This window comes from Physeter macrocephalus, chromosome 16 (assembly GCF_002837175.3).
Source record: "Physeter macrocephalus isolate SW-GA chromosome 16, ASM283717v5, whole genome shotgun sequence".
Classification (NCBI taxonomy): domain Eukaryota; kingdom Metazoa; phylum Chordata; class Mammalia; order Artiodactyla; family Physeteridae; genus Physeter; species Physeter macrocephalus.
Genome location: NC_041229.1, coordinates 94,513,890 through 94,532,122, shown reverse-complemented (window position 1 = coordinate 94,532,122; position 18,233 = coordinate 94,513,890). Strand labels below are relative to the sequence as shown.

The 18,233-nt window shown below is 45.5% G+C and overlaps 1 long non-coding RNA gene across 7 annotated transcripts in view; it reads left to right on the top strand.

Moving 5' to 3' along the window:
• Window positions 1-18,233, top strand: part of LOC114487993 (uncharacterized) — a 53,486-nt gene that overhangs the window by 5,109 nt on the left and 30,144 nt on the right. For 4 of the 7 annotated variants that reach the window (XR_008619594.1, XR_008619593.1, XR_003683619.2 and 1 more), the window contains 2 exons: window positions 2,012-2,110; window positions 2,963-3,183. This is a non-coding gene — a long non-coding RNA (uncharacterized lncRNA). Of the gene's footprint in view, window positions 1-257; window positions 417-2,011; window positions 2,111-2,962; window positions 3,184-5,788; window positions 6,100-18,233 lie in introns of those variants that run through there. The other 3 variants (XR_003683621.2, XR_003683622.2, XR_003683620.2) reach the window with 3 other exon arrangements.

The following is an 18,233-nucleotide window of genomic DNA, read 5'->3' as shown; positions in this document are numbered from 1 at the left end:
CCACCATACACGGCAGATGGTGGGCAGGACATGGCATCAGTCTTCACTACTCAGGGGAGAAGGAGGCTACCATTTATAGGGGGAGTTGACAGGTGGGCTCATCATTTACCAGGGACTAATTAAGCCCTATAATTAAGAGGATTACATAGTCATGTGAGAGAAGCAGGGACTGGTTGAGCGGGGGATGTACAGAGAGCAAGAGAACAGCCATCTTGAATAGCCTAACCATACACTGTGTCTATTTCTGACCTGTGTAGTTGTATTTTAGGATACACGGTTTGACCTGTGAATCTTAGATCTCTTTGCCTCCAGCGTCCTCAGTCTGGGATCCATCAAGGCCTGAGACAATAAGCTCAAATACCCAGAAGACCGTTATTCTGCCTCCTCTAGGGGACCCCATGAGGAAGAGAAATTGGAAGAAGGCAAGTTTCTCAGCAGCCACATTTCTTTATAAAGCTTTTCTTTGCCTCTGGATGGCTTCAGATGGAAGAGCCATCCAGAAACATTAGTCTCTCCCTCTCTTCCTCCCTTCCTTTCTTCCTTCTTTCCTTCCTTCCTTTCTTTTAAAAATGGATCTCCAAGAAACGAAGCACAACTTTTCATTCTGTATGCCAGTGGTGCAAAGGCCTCCACATCAGGAAGTTCTGCATAGTGTCTGACTTGATTCTCCATGGTTGGCCATCATTTCTCCCTTCTCATCTCTCACAGCTTTGCGTATGGTAGAATCCATCTCTAACGTTGGTGTTACAGAGACCTGGTTCCAGAAGAAAGAACTCGTATTGTTTTATTTCATATCAACAGACAGTTGTTGAACGAGTGTGGTTGTCCCCATAAACACTGCAGTGTTAAGAGCATCACCTTTGGAGTCAGACTTTCTGTGTTCCAGTTCTGGCTCTGCCACTTACTAGCTGTGTGACCTTGGACAAGTTATTAATCATCACTTGTCCACAGTCTCCTTGTCTGTAAAATGTCTTTATGAGAGTACCTCTCACAGGGTTCTCATGAGGGACAAGAGAGTTAACACATGTAGAGCACTTAGAGTAGTGCCTGGCATATATGTGCTCAGTAAACTTTGGCTGTTATTATCCTTACTTTGAGATGTAAGACTTAGTTGCTGGGGACTTCCCTGGTGGCGCAGTGGTTAAGAATCCACCTGCCAATGCAGGGGACACGGGTTCGATCCCTGGTCCTGGAAGATCCCACATGCCACGGAGCAACTAAGCCCGTGCACCACAACTACTGAGCCTGCACTCTAGAACCCGCGAGCCACAACTACTGAAGCCTACATGCCTAGAGCCTGTGCTCCGCAACAAGAGAAGCCGGCACACCACAATGAAGAGTAGCCCCTGCTCACCGCAACTAGAGAAAGCCCACACGCAGCGATGGAGACCCAACGCAGCCAAAAATAAATAAATTTATTAAAAAAAAAAAAAAAGAGTTGCTATCCTCAAAGAACTAAAACTCCAGGGAGGAAAACGGCACTGATGACACTGGGGGGATAGCTGTCCTCTTGTTTAAGATGGCAAGGGGACATAGGTGGTTATAGGAAAAAAAGTGAGAGAAAGTTACAAGGAGGTAGATTTTGTAAGATAAGATCTTCCTAACAATAGAATTGGTAAGTAATGAGCTCCCCTGTCATCAGAGGCATTCAGGCAAATTCTGAATAGACCTCCAGATAGATGGTATATGACTTTGCAAATGGGTAGTCCATGGGCAGATGGATCTCACCTGCAAAGGTGTATTATTTGGGCGGTCATGTATTTTTAAAAAGTTTCAATGAGTCGACAGTTGATTAGGAGAGAATTCCGTGGCAGTCCAGTGGTTAGGACCCTGCGTTTCCACTGCAGGGGGCACGGGTTTGATCCCTGGTCGGGGAACTAAGTAAGATCCCACAAGCTGCGTGGTATGGCCAAATAAAAATTTTTTAAAATTAAAAATAAAAACAAAAAACAATGGATTAGGAGATTTTTGTTAAAAAGTCTAGATTGTCAGCTTGTTTGTTTTTTTGCAGAGTTGGAAGATCTGGCAACACTGAATCGACAGTCCGGCATGTCAGTAACGCAGCTGAGCTGTGGCTACTTCCTTAAGATAAAGCCTATTGTACATATAGGTATGTAATACCCTCTTTTAGGGCCGCATCTCTCATTTATGGGAGGCAGCTGACTCCTGTGTATTTTTAAATTTACAACACCTGTTGCAGAAGGTCTGCATAGTGGGTGGGAGGCTAGATCAGATGAGATCACCTTTAGGATGGCCTGATCCCAGATGAATTCCCTCCTAATTCTGAGAGCTTCTGTTCTGGATGCAAATCTGACCTCTGGCACAACACCATTCATTAAGCGTGCCCTGCACACCTACTCCTTGCTAAGCCCTATGATTCATACTAGAATACTAAACTGGCCTTCAATGGGTCCTATTTTAAATATTGAAAGGAGAACACTTGTTTTCTTTATTCACTATTCACTGACTACTTCTTACACCAAATGTGTGCGGCTTTTTCCCCATCAAGCAGTTCTTCAACTCTTCAGATATCAGCTGGGTGTCCTACAATTCAAACTCAATTCTGACAATTATGCCTGTAGTTCGCACAGGCCCCACGGGTTAAGGGCTCAGTTCCATGACTGCCCACCCTCCCCCCTCCTGGCTATAAATGAGAGGCTCCCATGACCCCCTCCTTGGGTTTGATAGTTTGCTAGAACATCTCACAGAGCTCAGGAAAACAGTTTACTTACTAGATAATTGGTTTATTATAAAAAGATACAACTCAGAACAGCCAGATCGAAGAGGTGCATAGGGCAAGGCATGTGGGGAAGCATATGGAGCTTCCAAGCCTTCCTGTAAGGTCAGGCCACCCGAGATGGCTGTTCTCTTGCTCTCTGTACATCCCCTGCCCGACCAGTGCCTGCTTCACCTGTACCCTACTCACATGACTGCCTGTACTACATACTTGCCTCCCACCCAGCTAGAGATTGTTCTAACCTGACGTCACTGATTGATCCCACCTGACATCAATTCCCTCTATAACTGGTAACCTCCCCCTCCCTCCCGGGAGTGAAGACTACCGCCCCGTCCAGCCCGGCCTGTCTGCCACGCATCGTAGGGTGTTGCTCCAGGATCCCGCTTCAGACGCTTCAGATGTGTAAGCTCCCCCATTCACTAAACCATTGGCGTCTCTGTTGCTGACTCCAGGCTCTTTCTTGGGTCCTGAAGCTGGGCAAGTACAGGGATGGTAGGCCTGGGGGGTGCAGCCCAACAATTGGCGGCGCCTGCCAGGAGACGGAGGAAATTCCCGTGAGTGCCGAGATGTCGGGAGATAAGGAAGGGGAATGGAAAGTTGCGGGGGCCATCCACTAATATGTGGGCCCGGAAGATCCCAGGGTGTCTGTCCACTAGTATGTGGGGTCCTGTGGTGGCTGTCCTTGAGGAAGGGGGCCCGCCAAGAGAGTATGGAAAACAGTGGCCCCTAATGGCTCTGCTGTTGTGTCAAAGTGAGCCTTTTGTCATTGGGTTGGCTTTTACCTTGGATGTGTGCATGGGTGCCTAGTACATACGTGAGTCCAAATCCTGTTCTCTCTCTTTGGTCTTGACCTCTGTTAAAAGGTCCTGGTAACTTGAATGCTGATTCATGTTTTTCTGAAGGTGAGGCAAGTGAATGTGAGGGAACGATATGTATTATTGTCTACTGCTATTAATTGTTTAAACTGAATTGGCTATTTAGAAACTGAAAAAATAATTCCTAAAATGTCCTCTTTTGACATTCTAAAACTGTTTAAAGGAAGTTAGCTTCCTAGAAGGATTGGTATTTCTCTTCTCGTGCCTTTGAGATGTAAATGACCTGCCTGGGTGAACGTTAATCACCTGGTCCCTGAGAGTGAAGAAGAAGAAAAAAAAAAGAGGCCTTTTAGAACTCTATAGGAATAATTATGTTTTGGGAATGTGTCTAAAATAGTTTCTCCAGATTTTGGTAATTTGCAACTAAACTAAGTTAAATGAAGAGAATTCATTGACAATCTGGGTCATTTCAAATAGGATAAAATATTAGAACATTAATTGCTGGGGAGGTGTAAGTTTACCTACCTTTGCCTTTTTAGGAGAGGAAGACTAAAGCATAAGTTTTCCAATCAGGAAATGCTGGTAGGGCAAAAAGTTCACAATTACTTTCTTCTTGGTTTCTGCCAGAGATTAAGGTTGTTAAGGGTTAAGATTATAATCGGTCATAATTCTAGTTGCTGTGACCAAGTTTCTTTATTGATTATGTTGTAATCAGGTGTTTAACAGTGCCTTTTTAGGTCTTTTGTGATTTATAGACTTATTGTTGTATTCTGATGCTTTTGCAAAAGTGCTTCATCTTCAAGAAGATTCTTAGGAAGGATCTTTTGACAAGTACAGGTCTCTGATAAATTTCAGATCATGCCACTGAACTGGGTAAGAAATTAAGAATCCTAAGGGAAAACCTGATGGCTTCATAAAAAGTTAACAAAAGGATTGGTTACTGAGTGAACTGGTAGATATGGTTATACTTTTTATGGTTTTTGTCTGGAATATTACTGGTTTTGATCTGTGTTTCCCAGGTCTAGGGAAGCCCTTCCCCTCAAGTTAGTTACGACTTACAGCAATTTGGTAAACTACACCTGTGGGTAGAAATGAAACATTTTCTTCTCTCTGCCTGGTCGCTCCAGAAACTGGAGACTTTTGGGTTCTGAGCAGCCTTATCAAGTGAATGGGAAAGACTGTCTCCTGGCATGTGCAGGTATCTCGATATTTGGGGGGGCCTCTAGAAGAGAGAAATCTACTGATGTGGAGTCTGATGGCAGGCCTTTGGCATGGCTCTCCTGGCCTTGAGAGGCTTTCTGAGAATTCAGTCTGAGACTCCTGAGGAATTCTACCACAGCCAATTTGGAGGAGCCTATGTGGTCAACTGACCAGACTTGTTTTGCAAACAAATTAGTTCTGATTTGGCTGTGTTTGGTGGAGATGAGGGTAATTTCAGAGAGAAAAAAGATTGTTTCAATAGATATTAAATTCTAGTTCTGCTAATTGAGGTCTGTATTTACGAAAGTTACTGTGTTAGCCATACTTTTGCCCTGATGTTCAGGCTGGAAAGAAAATTATCTAGTGAAGTTGTCCCAGAGTATAATTACTCATAGTGTATCACTGCCTGCCTTAAGTCTGCCACTAAAAGCACATGTACAATGTTTGTGTAACAATTCGGTATAAGTAATAAAATGTATAGCCTATAAAATGTTTCCCCATACCTCTGAGCTTGTTCACAACATCTCATTAGTTTTCCCTCAAAGTGGACAACTCTGTAAGCAAATAGGAAGGAGACCTAGCACTGAGGCACGTGATCTGGACCCAGGGTAGGCAGCATTCACCCTGGCTCCCAGGAACATATACTTTGGTCTATCTAAAGATTTGCAATCAAAAGGGGAAAATGATGGAAAAATCTTCATATATGGAGGTATGGGGAAGTCATTCTGGCTTATACGTGGTTTAATTTAAACTTTATGGACCAGAGTGGCCTGTTTGGTGGCCTGTTGAACGTGAATTATGCATCTGCTTTGGCCATGTGGAGGGGAATGCATTTGAAAGTGAAAATGGAGAAGCTGTGGTTCAGACATCCAAGGTAAAACTAGGTGGCCATTGTTCAGAACTATATTGCAGACCAGCACAAAAATAACAGGCAGGTGTGGTATCATCTCAGAATGCAGGTACTGCTCGTATTTTGTTTAATGGTCACGGTCACCCCTGTATCGTACCTGTCAGATGTCTTACATTTCGCCCCTAGCTTGAGCGAAGGGAATCTATTTGAGGACTGAACAGCAACACTGGCCTCACTGCAAAATGAGTCTAATTGCTGTGTCAACAGCGAGATGCCATTGTCCTCTTCCTCCGGACTTCCATGAAAAACTGACCCAGCTAATGTGACCGTGCGGGGATGACTGACAGTGCGGCAGAGGAAGACTTTCACCATCTTCCTTTCCCAAGTGCCAGTACATCAGAAGGACCCCTTCGGTAAATGTAAAAACCAAGGGTGGCCTTACCTTCCTTATAACTGGACAGGGCATTGCTGCCATTGACTCCATCTCCATTGACCTGGTAAGCGCTTGGCTCCAAAATTTGCCCACATCCTGGCAAACAACTGTTCTTAGCATACTAGGTATCTTACTGTGGATACTCTTTAGCTGCTGGTGTCTGTAGTGTATTTGTGGTATCTGGTGGCAGTGCCCCTCTCTATACCCAGGGATATCATGGAAGAGGGGTGGACCAAGACTGTAAGGGTCATGCCGGGTCTGTTGGGGTGGAGCGTAAGGTCAGGCCACCCAGGATGGGTGTTCTCTTGCTCTCTTGACCAGTGCGTGCTTCACCTCTACCCTACTCACATGACTCGCCTTCCTACCTACTTGCCTCTGCCCCCGCTGCTAGTGATTGTTCTAACCTTTAGATCAGAACATCTCCACCATCATAGCTTATCAAAGGGGCAGTGAGGGGCATGCCCCTCAGCTGGTTTCCCTGGTAACCGATGAGCCCACCTGATGTCAGTTCCCCCTGTAACTGGTAACCTACCCAACTCCCTCCCGGCCAGGAGTGAAAACTGCTGCCCTGCATGTTGCAGTGTTGCTCCTGGACCTTGCTTCAGACGTGTAAGATCCCTCATCCGTTAAACCATTGATATCTCTGTCACTAACTCTGGACTTTTTGTTCGGTCTTGAAGCTGGGCAAGTACAGGCCTTGTAGGCTGTGGGGTGCAGCTCAGCACTTACCCAGGCTCACCGCCCTCCCAGCACTTCTACATATTCTGCAACCTGGAAGCTCCCAGGACCCCATACTATTGCTTTTCTATGGAGACTTCATTACTTAGGCATGGTTGAGCAGATCATTGGCCACTGGTGATTAATTCAACCTCCAGCCCTTCTCCCTTCCCTGGAGGTCAGGTCAGGGGCCGAAAGTTCCAACCCTCTAAATGGTTGGTTCCCCTGGCAACTAGGTGCCATCCTAAGGGGTTTTCCAACAGTCACCTCATTAACAAACTCAGGTGAGGTTTATAGGGGCTTGTGATGAATAACAAAAGATGCTCCTTTCACCTTTATTCCTCTTTTAGGGAATTCCAAATGCTTTAGGAGCTATGTGCCAGAAGACCAAATATATATTAGAAACCACAAGAGTACATATACATATTTGAATTTTTGTGGTAAAATATATATAACATAAATTTATTATTTTAACTCTGTTTAAGCGTACAATGTATTGGCATTAAGAACATTAACAATGTTGTACAACCATCGCCACTATCCACTTCCAGAACGTTTTTGCCCAAAACAGACTCTGTACCCATTAAAAAAATAACTCCCTATTTCCTCCTCCCCCTCAGCCCCTGGTAACCTCCATTCTACTTTCTAAGAATTTGCTTATTCTAGAAACTTCATACAAGAGGAATCATACAAAATGTGGTTTTCTGTGTCTGATTTATTTAATTTAGCATAATGTTTCCAGGGGTTATCCATGTTAAACCATGTATATATCAGAATTTCCTTCCTTTTTATGGCTCTCATTGTACATATATACATTTCATTTATCCATTCATCTGTTCATGGACACTTGGGTTGCTTCCACTTCTTGGCTATTGTAAATAATGCTGCTGCGAACAGTGGGGTACAATATCTGATGGAGTTTCTGCTTCCAATTCTTTTGGGTATATATGGTCCTGTTATATTTTAATTCAAACTGAACAATGAACTTCCAGCTCTTTCTTCTTCTTGGCGGTCCGTAAGGCAATAAAGAACCTGGTGCTTCCATTTTCCAGATGCAGAAACTGAGCAGGAGATTAAGGCTGCAAACTGGAACTGGAAGCTAGATCCTTAGGGTGGAGTCTTTGGCACTAATATCGCCAAAGACAAGGGTTGTGCATCACCCATGCAGCCCCAGGACAAGTGGCCAGGAGGCAGTCCACATGGTGAAAGAATGGATGAATGTTTTTTGTGCTGACACGTTGAAGAGCCTCTCGAATAAGCTCCTGGTGCCTGTAACACTTCTTCCTCCCCTTTCCCAAATCTTCCTCTCCATTTATTAGACACTTTCCTCCCCCCTGCCAAGGGACTTGGACAAACCAGCTGGTCCTGGTCCATATCTTAAGTCATAACAACTTCAGTCTCATTCAGGCCTGAGAGAGGTTGCTTTCCAAAGTGTTCTGTCCACAGTCCCAGGTGTATGTCTTTCCCTCCATCCTGTGTGGGGCTTCACTTGAGCTTCACCCCGAGTTCATTGCAATTCCCGAGCAACTGGTTCCTGGCTGCTGCTGTGTGAGACCCACTGGGGGGCCCTCTGGCATAAGGTAGGGGTGGATTTGGATGCATTCTAGTCAAATTTTGTCAGAGAATCTCTAGCCTGCTGCATGGTTGCACGTCCTCTTATCTCGCCAAGCTGTCCTGGGGTTTTGGGACTCTCAACCCAAATTCCCTTTTGTTTAAAAATTGAGACAAATGTAATTTTAATGAAGTGGTGAAAATGCTTCTCTTGGTAAACTGTACTGTCGACTTGGCATTTGCTTTAGAAAATGGGGGCTCTAAAAGGATTCCCTGCTCTCTTCTCCTTGGAGGAGCCTGGCTTCAGGCTCTCAGAGGAGGTAAGGGGTGTGGCTTAACTCATCTGGGGTCCTTTGTCCACTTGCTTTCTGCCCACACGACAACAAAAGCTGTCACTAACGGCGCAAAGATGGGATGCCGAAGGCGTGTGCCTGTCTCTCGTTATCGGGGAGAGTGTGTGTAAGAAAGAAGGCAAGTGATGGTGAGAAGCGCTCGCGAGGCATCCATTTCATGCCCCCAAAGCAGTATGGCTAAAGGTTCAGTTTCACCAGGGAAAATTCTCTGGTGGAGGAAGGAGGCGCTGAGACAAAAGGTTTCGTGTTGAGGGTGGGGTGGAGATGAGCTCGTGCAGGTTTGGCAAAAAGAGAGAAGTAAATCCATCTATCTATAGCCTGACTAAAGGCAAACAACCACCCGTCTCCGCTGAAAGTGGGCGGGGCCGAGGGGAGCAGGGGAGGGAGCGGCTTCGCGGGCAGCAGAGGGTTAACCCCTCCGGGCGCCCAAGGACGTCAGAGCGGGTTCTTGTCTGCAGCTGGGATTGAGAGCTTTTATCCCTTGTTATTTTTCCTCCCGTCTTTGCTTTTTATTGTGTTAGGATTTCGGGATTTGGCTTTTTATTTTTTTAATGTTGAAAATATTTGTAAGGGGAGAAAAAAAAATCAATCCCAGTGAAAGGATAGGAAGACAGCAGGCTGGAGGTTGGGGCCATTGGGAGTCCGTGGTTCAGATCAAGAGCAGGGCAGCCACCCTTACGTGGCCCCCTCCCATCCCTACATTCCCCTGAACCCCCAAAACCTCAACCTGGGCAAAGGGGCTTCCTGCTTTGGAGCCATTCATCCCCAAGTCAGCTGTGAGGCCCGCTGTTATTAACAGGGGCCACTGCCCCATGTGCCCTCCTCCTGGACACAGCCGTCCTCCCGCCCAGCAGTCGGAGCCTGTGTTGGGCTGCGAGGTCAGGAGATGTCTCTGCAGGAGACTTTCTCCTCTGCTGACCCAGTGGGGAAGGGCATGGAGAAGGACACAATCTCTCTGAAAGTGAGGGGGGAGAATAGAGGAGATCAGGTTCCAGAAAGGAGGGGAGTGGCATGCATTACTCAAGACAATTTAGAGCTGCTTAGATGTTTATAAGATACTTCTGAAAGGAAGTAAATATGAAAACTCAGGGAGGCCATATTCAGCCGATGGCCATAGGGGTCAGAATTTTTCGTAGTCTGCAGGTTTCAGGACAGGGTTGTTGGTCTGAGGCAGAAGATACTGAGCGCAAAGGTCAGGTGAGGGAAAGGTAAGGTGGCCTGAGTGTGGCACCATGAAGCCAGAAATTGAGACAGACATGTGGAGACAGAACCACTGAGCCCTAGGATCCTCGGGATGGAAAGGATGCCTGAGCATATCTGGGGGACCTGCTCCCCAGAGGAAGAATGGTTTTGGCCCACATCCCTGATATGGAAGCCTCCAGCTGGCTTGCATACTTTGCGTCCTAGGGAGATGACCCCGGGAATGGGTATAGCTACTTCCCAATGGAACTTTGTCACTTGGTAGTCCTGGGAAGCTGCAGGAATTGCAGGGAGGGGCGGGGGGACTCAAAGGGTAAGACCAAATAACATTTGTCCCTTACTCTTGCTTATAGTCACTCTGACAGAGAAAGCAAGCTGTGGGAAACGGTCACCTAGTGTTAAAGATCAGAACTGGGTCTTCTGAGCTAAGACTTAACATTATAAAAATGGACTTTCTACCAAGGGCAGAGTACATCTGTAGGGGATCCTGACAATGGGGGTTGGCAGGAAAATCTCCCACCTGATCCAAGTAACTTAAACTGGAATTTTGAGAGAAAGAAGGAGGGATAAATATCCATCTGCAATGAAAACTGGATATTGTGGAGAATGAGCCTGGCATCAGTGACAAATAGAAGCAAAGAAGTTCTTGGTTAAGTAACAATGTTCGTGTGGTCTCAGATTTGGGCTGGAGATCTTTACTTTCTCCTCTCCACTCTCTCTTCAACTTTCTGCCCTGAGTCCTGGAAGCCTATCTTTATGGATGCATCAGTGGGCTCTCAGGCCTTTTGGCTTCTGCTGGGTTCAGCCAATAAGAATCAACCAGTGGGAGACTGGAAGATGGGAGGAGAGTGAAGTCGGGATATTTATTTTCTGGCTCCCTCCCAGCTGGGTCTCCATGTGCTGGCTGCATCCCTCCTCTAAAAGCCTCAGCTCTTGTCAGTGACGTGCTACAGCAACTCTGTTCAGATTCAGGTACCTTTTCCCTTTACCCCTCCAGGGCTTGGAATGGTAACAGACCCCCACCATTGTTAGCTCTATTCCTTGCTGGTTTCCCTTAACCCTGCTGACACTGTTTAACCAGCCCCTTTATTAAACTCCCAATTACCCCATCTGAGATTGCCAACCACTTCCCACTGGGACCCTGCCTAATACAATAATCTATTAAATGACATAAAGTTGAAACTGTAACATGAGGTTAGTATAAGCTCAATGTCATCACCAACACTTGGTTGGATGAGGCTTATGATGTGACTTCTATGTTGGTAAGGATCCTATTCACCCAAATAAATTAGTCTCATGGCAATGGGTCAAGAACCCCGTTCATTTAATTATTTAAATAAATATTGAGTATCTACTGCATGGCATGTACTACAGTAGGGACTGGGGAGTCAGTGATGGGCAAAACAAACATCCAGGTCTCAAGGTGTTTTCAGTCTAGTGGGGGAGAAAGACATTAATCACATAGTCACAAATATATAGGTAGAAACTGTGATAAATGCTTGGCAAGATAACTACATGTTTCTCTGAGAGCATCTAATAGGAGGTTCATAAGGGGTGGAGCATCAGAGAAAGTTCCTTTGAGGGAGTGACACTAAGCTTAGCCAGGCAAAGGGCAAGGGTTGGGGAGAGGAGCGAGTAAGGAGACGGAATAGCACGTTCGAGGATCCTGAGGCGGGGACTTCCCTGGCCATCCAGAGGTTGAGCCTCCGCGCTTCCACTGCAGGGGTCATGTGTTCGATCCCGGGTTGGGGAACTAAGATCCCGCATGTCACATGTGGTGTGGCCAAAAAATAAACTGTCAAAGATCCCGAGGCTGGAAGGGCCTTACAGGTGTTCAGTGAACCTGGGAGAGGCCTCTACAGCAAATTGAGAGTTGGCTTTACGTGCAATGGGGAGGCATCACCGAGTTTTGGGCAGGAGAATAGCATGACTTGATGTCATAAAAGCTGGTGATGGTACGCCACGGGGAGCACTGGTGGGGATAAAAGGAGAAACAAGTGGCGCTGCTATGGGAGGTCCTAACCGCCGGCCTGGCTAACGGCGTTGTGATGCTCTCCTTGTCCGGGAAAGCCTAACTTGGAGGCAGTGAACTGGGCCGATGGGGACAACCGTTGGGTGCCCTGTTGTGTCATAAGCATTGCAGTGATGAGGGGAGCTCATACCTGGGATCTAATGCTGACTAGCGAGGAAGAACTCGTTGGTAAGGTAGAAGTGTCTGGAGGAAAAGGGGAAGTTCTTGGGAGAAAGGGATGGATGATCATATGATGTGTGTGTGTGTGTGTGTGTGAGAGAGACAGAGACTGAGAAACAGAGGTAGAGAGATGTGCTAGAAAAGCAAATCTCTTGGACTCCAGAAAGAAAACAGGAGTTACTAGCTTATGGCTAGAGATTCAGACAAAGAAACTAGATTAACAGGCACAGGAAATCCTACCGTATTTATTTGCTTGGACTGCCATAACAAAGTTCCACAGACTGGGTATCTTAAATGACACATTTATCATCATCTCACAGTTCTGGAGGCTAGACGTCCAAAATTAAGGTGTCAGCAGAGTTGGTTCCTTCTGAGGATGTGCGGGAAGGACCTGTTCTAGGCCTCTCTCTTTGGCTTGTGGATGGCCATCACCTGCCTGTCTGTCTTCACATTGTCTTCTCTCTACTTGTGTCTGTCTCTGTGTCCAAATTTCCCCTTTTTATAAGGACGTTAGTCCTATTGGATTCGGGCCCACCCTCATGACCTCACTTTTCCTTGATTACGTCTATAAAGATTCTATCTCCAAATAAGGTCACATTCTGAAGTACTGGGGGTTAGGACTCCAACATATTCTTTTTAGTAGACCCAAGGGACCCATCACAACTACCAAATGAAATTCAAGCAGAACTTACTAATTAAGCTATCAAACATGCACCAGATGCTTACTCTATACCAGGTACCTGCTAAGTGTGGGCTTGGCCCCAAAAGTACACTTGGTCTTGTGGTAGAATACGGACATTCAAAATATGTAATGCAGTTTAACAAGAGCTGTGATAAGTATATTTACTTCTAGGACACACTTGATATATGACACAGTTTAATGTAACATTACAGGGAAGCACAGGGTATACAAAGCATAGTGGTGGCACAGAGAGCAGAGTGGGGACTTCCCTGGTGGTGCAGTGGCTAAGAATCCGCCTGCCAATGCAGGGGACACGGGTTCAAGCCCTGGTCCGGGAAGATCCCACATGCCGCGGAGTGACTAGGCCTGTGCGCCACAACTACTGAGCCTGCGCTCTAGAGCCCGCGAGCCACAACTACTGAGCCCACGTGCCACAAGTACTGAAGCCTGCGTGCCCAGAGCCTGTGCTCTGTAACAAGAGAAGCCGCTGCAATGAGAAGCCTGCGCACCGCAACGAAGAGTAGCCCCGCTCGCCACAACTAGAGAAAGCCCGTGCACAGCGACGAAGATCCAATGCAGCCAAAAATAAATAAATAAAATAAATTGAAAAAAAAAAGAGCAGAGTGGTCAGCGCTACTCAGGGGGGTCAGGGAAGGCTTCTTGGAAGAAGTGACATGACCTGAGTCTCTAAGGATGACAAAGGAGTGGCCCAAGGGGAGAAGAAGTGGAAGCGAGTTCCATGTGGAGGGAAATACATAGCGTGAGTAAGTGCAGCAGGTTTGTGTGGGTGAGAGTATGGCTTCAGGTCAGTGAAGGGAGATGAGGTTAGAGATGGCAGATCATGAAGGGCCTTGGGTCCAGGATAAGGAAAGTGAACTCACACATACACTTGACAAAGTTTTCAGGATGTGTGGGGAACATCATCTGGGGGATTTAAGGACAGAGTGGTATGATTTGATTTGGCTTTTGTGTGGAGGATGGATTGAGGGGGTTGTGAGGGGAGCCAGGGAGACTAGTGAGTGGGCAGAAGCAGAAATAAGAGAGTGAGAGGGAAAGAGAACAGAGGGCTGGACCAAGGCAGTAGGGATGGAGAGGGGAGAAACCATTATGCAGAGTTCTAGGGGTAGAATTGAAATCTGTTAGTGACAACTTAGTCGTGAGGGACAAGGGAGTGGGGAACTTAGGATGCTCCCTAGATATCTGGTTTGAGTGTCTGAGTGGACAGTGGTGGCATTCACAAGACAGGGACTTCAGGAGGAAGAGTGGACGTTGGGGGAAGGTTAGTTCTGTTTTGGACATGTTGAGATTGAGATGTTTGTGGGAAGTCAGGGAAGAGGTCTGAGTTTGAGATATACATCTGGGAGCTGCCAGTAGTTGGAAGTCATGGACTTAGGTGAAGTTACCTAGAATGAACCTTTTTTTTTTTGGCTGCACCATGTGGCGTGTGGGCTCTTAGTTCCCCAACAAGGGATCGAACCTACACCCACTGCAGTGGAAGCACAGAGTCTTAAACACTGGACCACCAGGGCAGGGAAGTCCCTAGGATGAACCTTTAGAGTGAAAAAAAATGTAGGACTCAGGGACAAAACCTTGAGGAAAAGGAGAATGATAAAGGTCAACCAGATGGTGCTGGAGAAAGGTCTGATGAACATCACAGAGGAGAGAGTTAACACCATCAGATGCCCCTCAGAAATCAGAAAAGGAAAAGGATGAAAGGGAATCTTTAGATTGGCTATTTGGTGGTCACTGACTACATCAGTGGGTCAGTTTTAGTGGAGTGAGTGCAGCAAAGTTTAAGTTGCACGGACAGAGGAATGAACAAAAGGGGAGGAAGTGGAGATGAATAGTATGGGTGATTCTCTTAGAAAGCCTGGCAGTGAAGGGAAGAAGAAAAATAGACTGTAACTAGAGGGGGACAGAGGATTTGGAGTTGGGTTTTTTTCCCCATGAGAGAGATTTTATGGTGTTTTTTTTGTTTTGTTTTGTTTTTTTTTTTGCGGTACGCGGGCCTCTCGCTGTTGTGGCCTCTCCGGTTGAGGAGCACAGGCTCCGGACGCGCAGGCTCAGCGGCCATGGCTCACAGGCCCAGCCGCTCCGGGGCACGTGGGATCCTCCCGGACCGGGGCACGAACCCGTGTCCCCTGCATCGGCAGGCGGACTCTCAACCACTGCGCCACCAGGGAAGCCCTATGGTGTTTCTATAATGAATGAGCAGAAGAGCAAGAGGAAGAGGTCCAATATACAGTGAGGAAAGAGAAGACTTCCGGAGATGAAAAGGATGGGATCCAGAGCAAAGGTGGTTGGGTTATCCTTGTAGGGAAGATGTAGTGGAGGTAGTAGTGGGTTTAGAAACCTTAGATGGATTGGCAGGAATTTGAGAAATTCCTCAATGATGTTGTCTTTTTTTTCCCCTAAAATGTAAGAGGTGATTCATCTCTGGGGAGTGAGGTGGGAGGTTGTTGGATAGTAGAGATGATGCAGGGAAGAAAAACTTGAAAAGGGTGTATTAGTCAGAGTTCAGTTGCAGCTAACAATCCTTTGTAGCTATTTTAAGAAGAAAAGGACTTAATGCAGTGAATTGGATGCTTACAAAAATCACTGGAAAGTCTAGAAGGCCAAACTCTAAACTGAGATTCCAGGAATGAATCCAGGGCATCACATCACTAATCTTCCAGGGGGCCTACCATCTCTACCACAGTCAAGAAATGGGGGAGGGACTTCCCTGGCAGTCCAGTGGTTAAGACTCCATGCTCCCACTGCAGGGGGCACAGGTTTGAAGTAAGATCCCATATGCTGTGCAGCATGGCCAAAAAAAAAGAAAAGAAAAGAAAAAAAAGAAACTAGGGAGTTTGGAAGCCACTGCTGTTGAGCCTTGGAACACTTAGCTGTCATGCAGGGATCAGGAAGTTGGGACAGCAACTTTGGATACAGGGCCAAGTTTCCAAATTCAAGTCTCATCAAGTGTTACTTATTGGCAGAACCTAAGTCACAATCTGAAATCTAGCTGCAAAGGAGTCTGGGAAGTTTTTGGTTTTTCATTCTCTGCAGTACGGGAACGTATACCTTTATCCCCACACTTAAATTCTAATAAACAACAGCAACAGCAACATGCTCCCACCTAATATAACTATCCCTTCATACAAAACATCATCCATCCATCCATGTTCAATTTCAGTTGAAATCAGATGTATGCCTGACATACAATTAAAGGATTTGATAAAGCTAATTAATAACAGTAGAATTTCATCCTTGAATAATATAATTGCCAAGATTCTCCATTTCAGTCTTGAGTATAGAAACCACCTAGTGTTAGCCTCTTCCATCTTTTAAGGCGGGCACTGAAGTTTGCAATGCTCTTTGACATATATGATTTCATTTGATTATCACATTTTGTGAACTGGACATTCATAGGGGTTACTGTTTTCATTTTACAGCTGACATAAAAGTCTCTGTTGGCATAGTAGCATATAAATTTTAGTTATATTTGTATTAACTGCAAAGGACTTTCGTATCCAAATGTATTTACAGTTCATCAAAGAGAATAAAGTTGTGTATTACATTCACTAATAATACATGATGAACCATACAGGTTATAGGTCAATTCAGTTTCATTGGACAGTGTGCTAATCTGTCTATATAAGACTGGAAGCAATTACCTTAACCTTGTTCATAATTATCTTTTTTCTTTTCAGCTTTATTGAGGTACAAGTGACAAATGTGAATGGTATATATTTAAGGTGTACAGCTTGATGTTTTGATATAAGTATGCATTGTGAGATGCTCACCACAATCAAGCTAATTAACATATCCACCACTGTATATAGTTGCCTCTTTCTTCCTCCCTCCCTCCTTTCCCTCCCTCCTTCCTTCCATCCCTTCTTTCCAAATCTCAAGTAAATAATGTATTGTTAACAGTAGTCACCGTGCTGTACATTAGATCTCTAGAACTTATTCGTCTTGCATAACTGAAACTTTGTACCCCTTGACCAACATCTCCCCATTTCCACCCCACACCTACCCCCACCAACCGCCATTCTACTCTCTGCTTGTATGAGTTTGACTACTTTAGATTCCACATATAAGTGAGATTATACAGGATTTGCCTTTCTGTGTCTGGCTTATTATACCATAATGCCCTCCAGGTTCATCCATGTTGTCACAAATGGCAGAATTTCCTTCTTTTTATGGCTGAATAATAATATTCCATTGTGGGTACCACATTCTCTTCATTTACTCATCATCAGATATTTAGGTTGTATCTTAGCTATTGTGAATAACATGCATTCATTTTCCATCATCCATCCATCCATCCATCCAAACAAAGTAGGGATCAGAAGCTGTGTTGATATGGTACAGTGAGTAGACCAGGTGTAGAACAGCAGCTGCAATTGAAATCACAGTCTGATCTTACATAATCTGCCATCATTCTCCAATTCCAAGGTACATTTGGTCAAGTCAAATAAGTAGGTTAAATGAGGATGTAATGGGGATCGCCTCTAGTTTGCTGGTAAACTGGCTGTCAGAAAGGACGAAAAAGCCCTGATTTGTAGTGTGTGCCAATTTCATGGTTTAAATAGTCTCATCATGGACAATTTAAAGCTACCAAACATGAGGTTTTGAGGTAATGTTAACAATCTTATATAATTCTTATGAATAAATGATAGCAATTCTCACCAATGGGTCACCAACCTTGCATCCTTCAAGTCTTCTCTGGTGATACTAATCTCCGTGATTCCCTAGAAATGTGGCATTGGTTTTGATTTACTATTTTGTTAAGGAGAGGCTCACCAGGAGTTTTCACTTGGTCCTTCCTCTCATGATGGCCCTTAATCCATAAGCCAGGCAGAATCCACTGGAGATTCTGCCTGTTGCTGAGTATATATATTCCAACTATACATTCAGGACCTGGAGAAACAACCACAGGGTGGATATGAATCTATTGAGCCCACTGTGAAATGGTTTGGGCCCAAACTCCATTTATTTCCTGACCTCCATTAATTTCATTTCAACCCTTTCAACCCATTAGCTCAGCGCCAGTAATAAGCCCTGAAAAGTCTGCTATTTCTCTTTTCCCAGTGCATACTCACTCTACTAAATGACCACAATTCCCTTGGAGAAAAATCTGGAGGAAGATGTACAATATAAATTTGTAATGTCATATGGTACAGAGTACACAGTTTTTCTACTCACCTGACTTAGGTCTGGGAATTTAGTGAAAACCTGTGACCCTCTGATGTCCTGTGACCTTGTCTGTCAGATCTTTAGAGCTCTAGTTTTTTGTTTGTTTGTTTGTTTGTTTTGGTTTGTTTTTTGCGGTACGCGGGCCTCTCACCGTTGTGGCCTCTCCCGTTGTGGAGCACAGGCTCCGGACGCGCAGGCTCAGCGGCCATGGCTCACGGGCCCAGCCGCTCTGCGGCATGTGGGATCTTCCCGGACCGGGGCACGAACCCGTGTCCCCTGCATCGGCAGGCGGACTCTCAACCACTGCGCCACCAGGGAAGCCC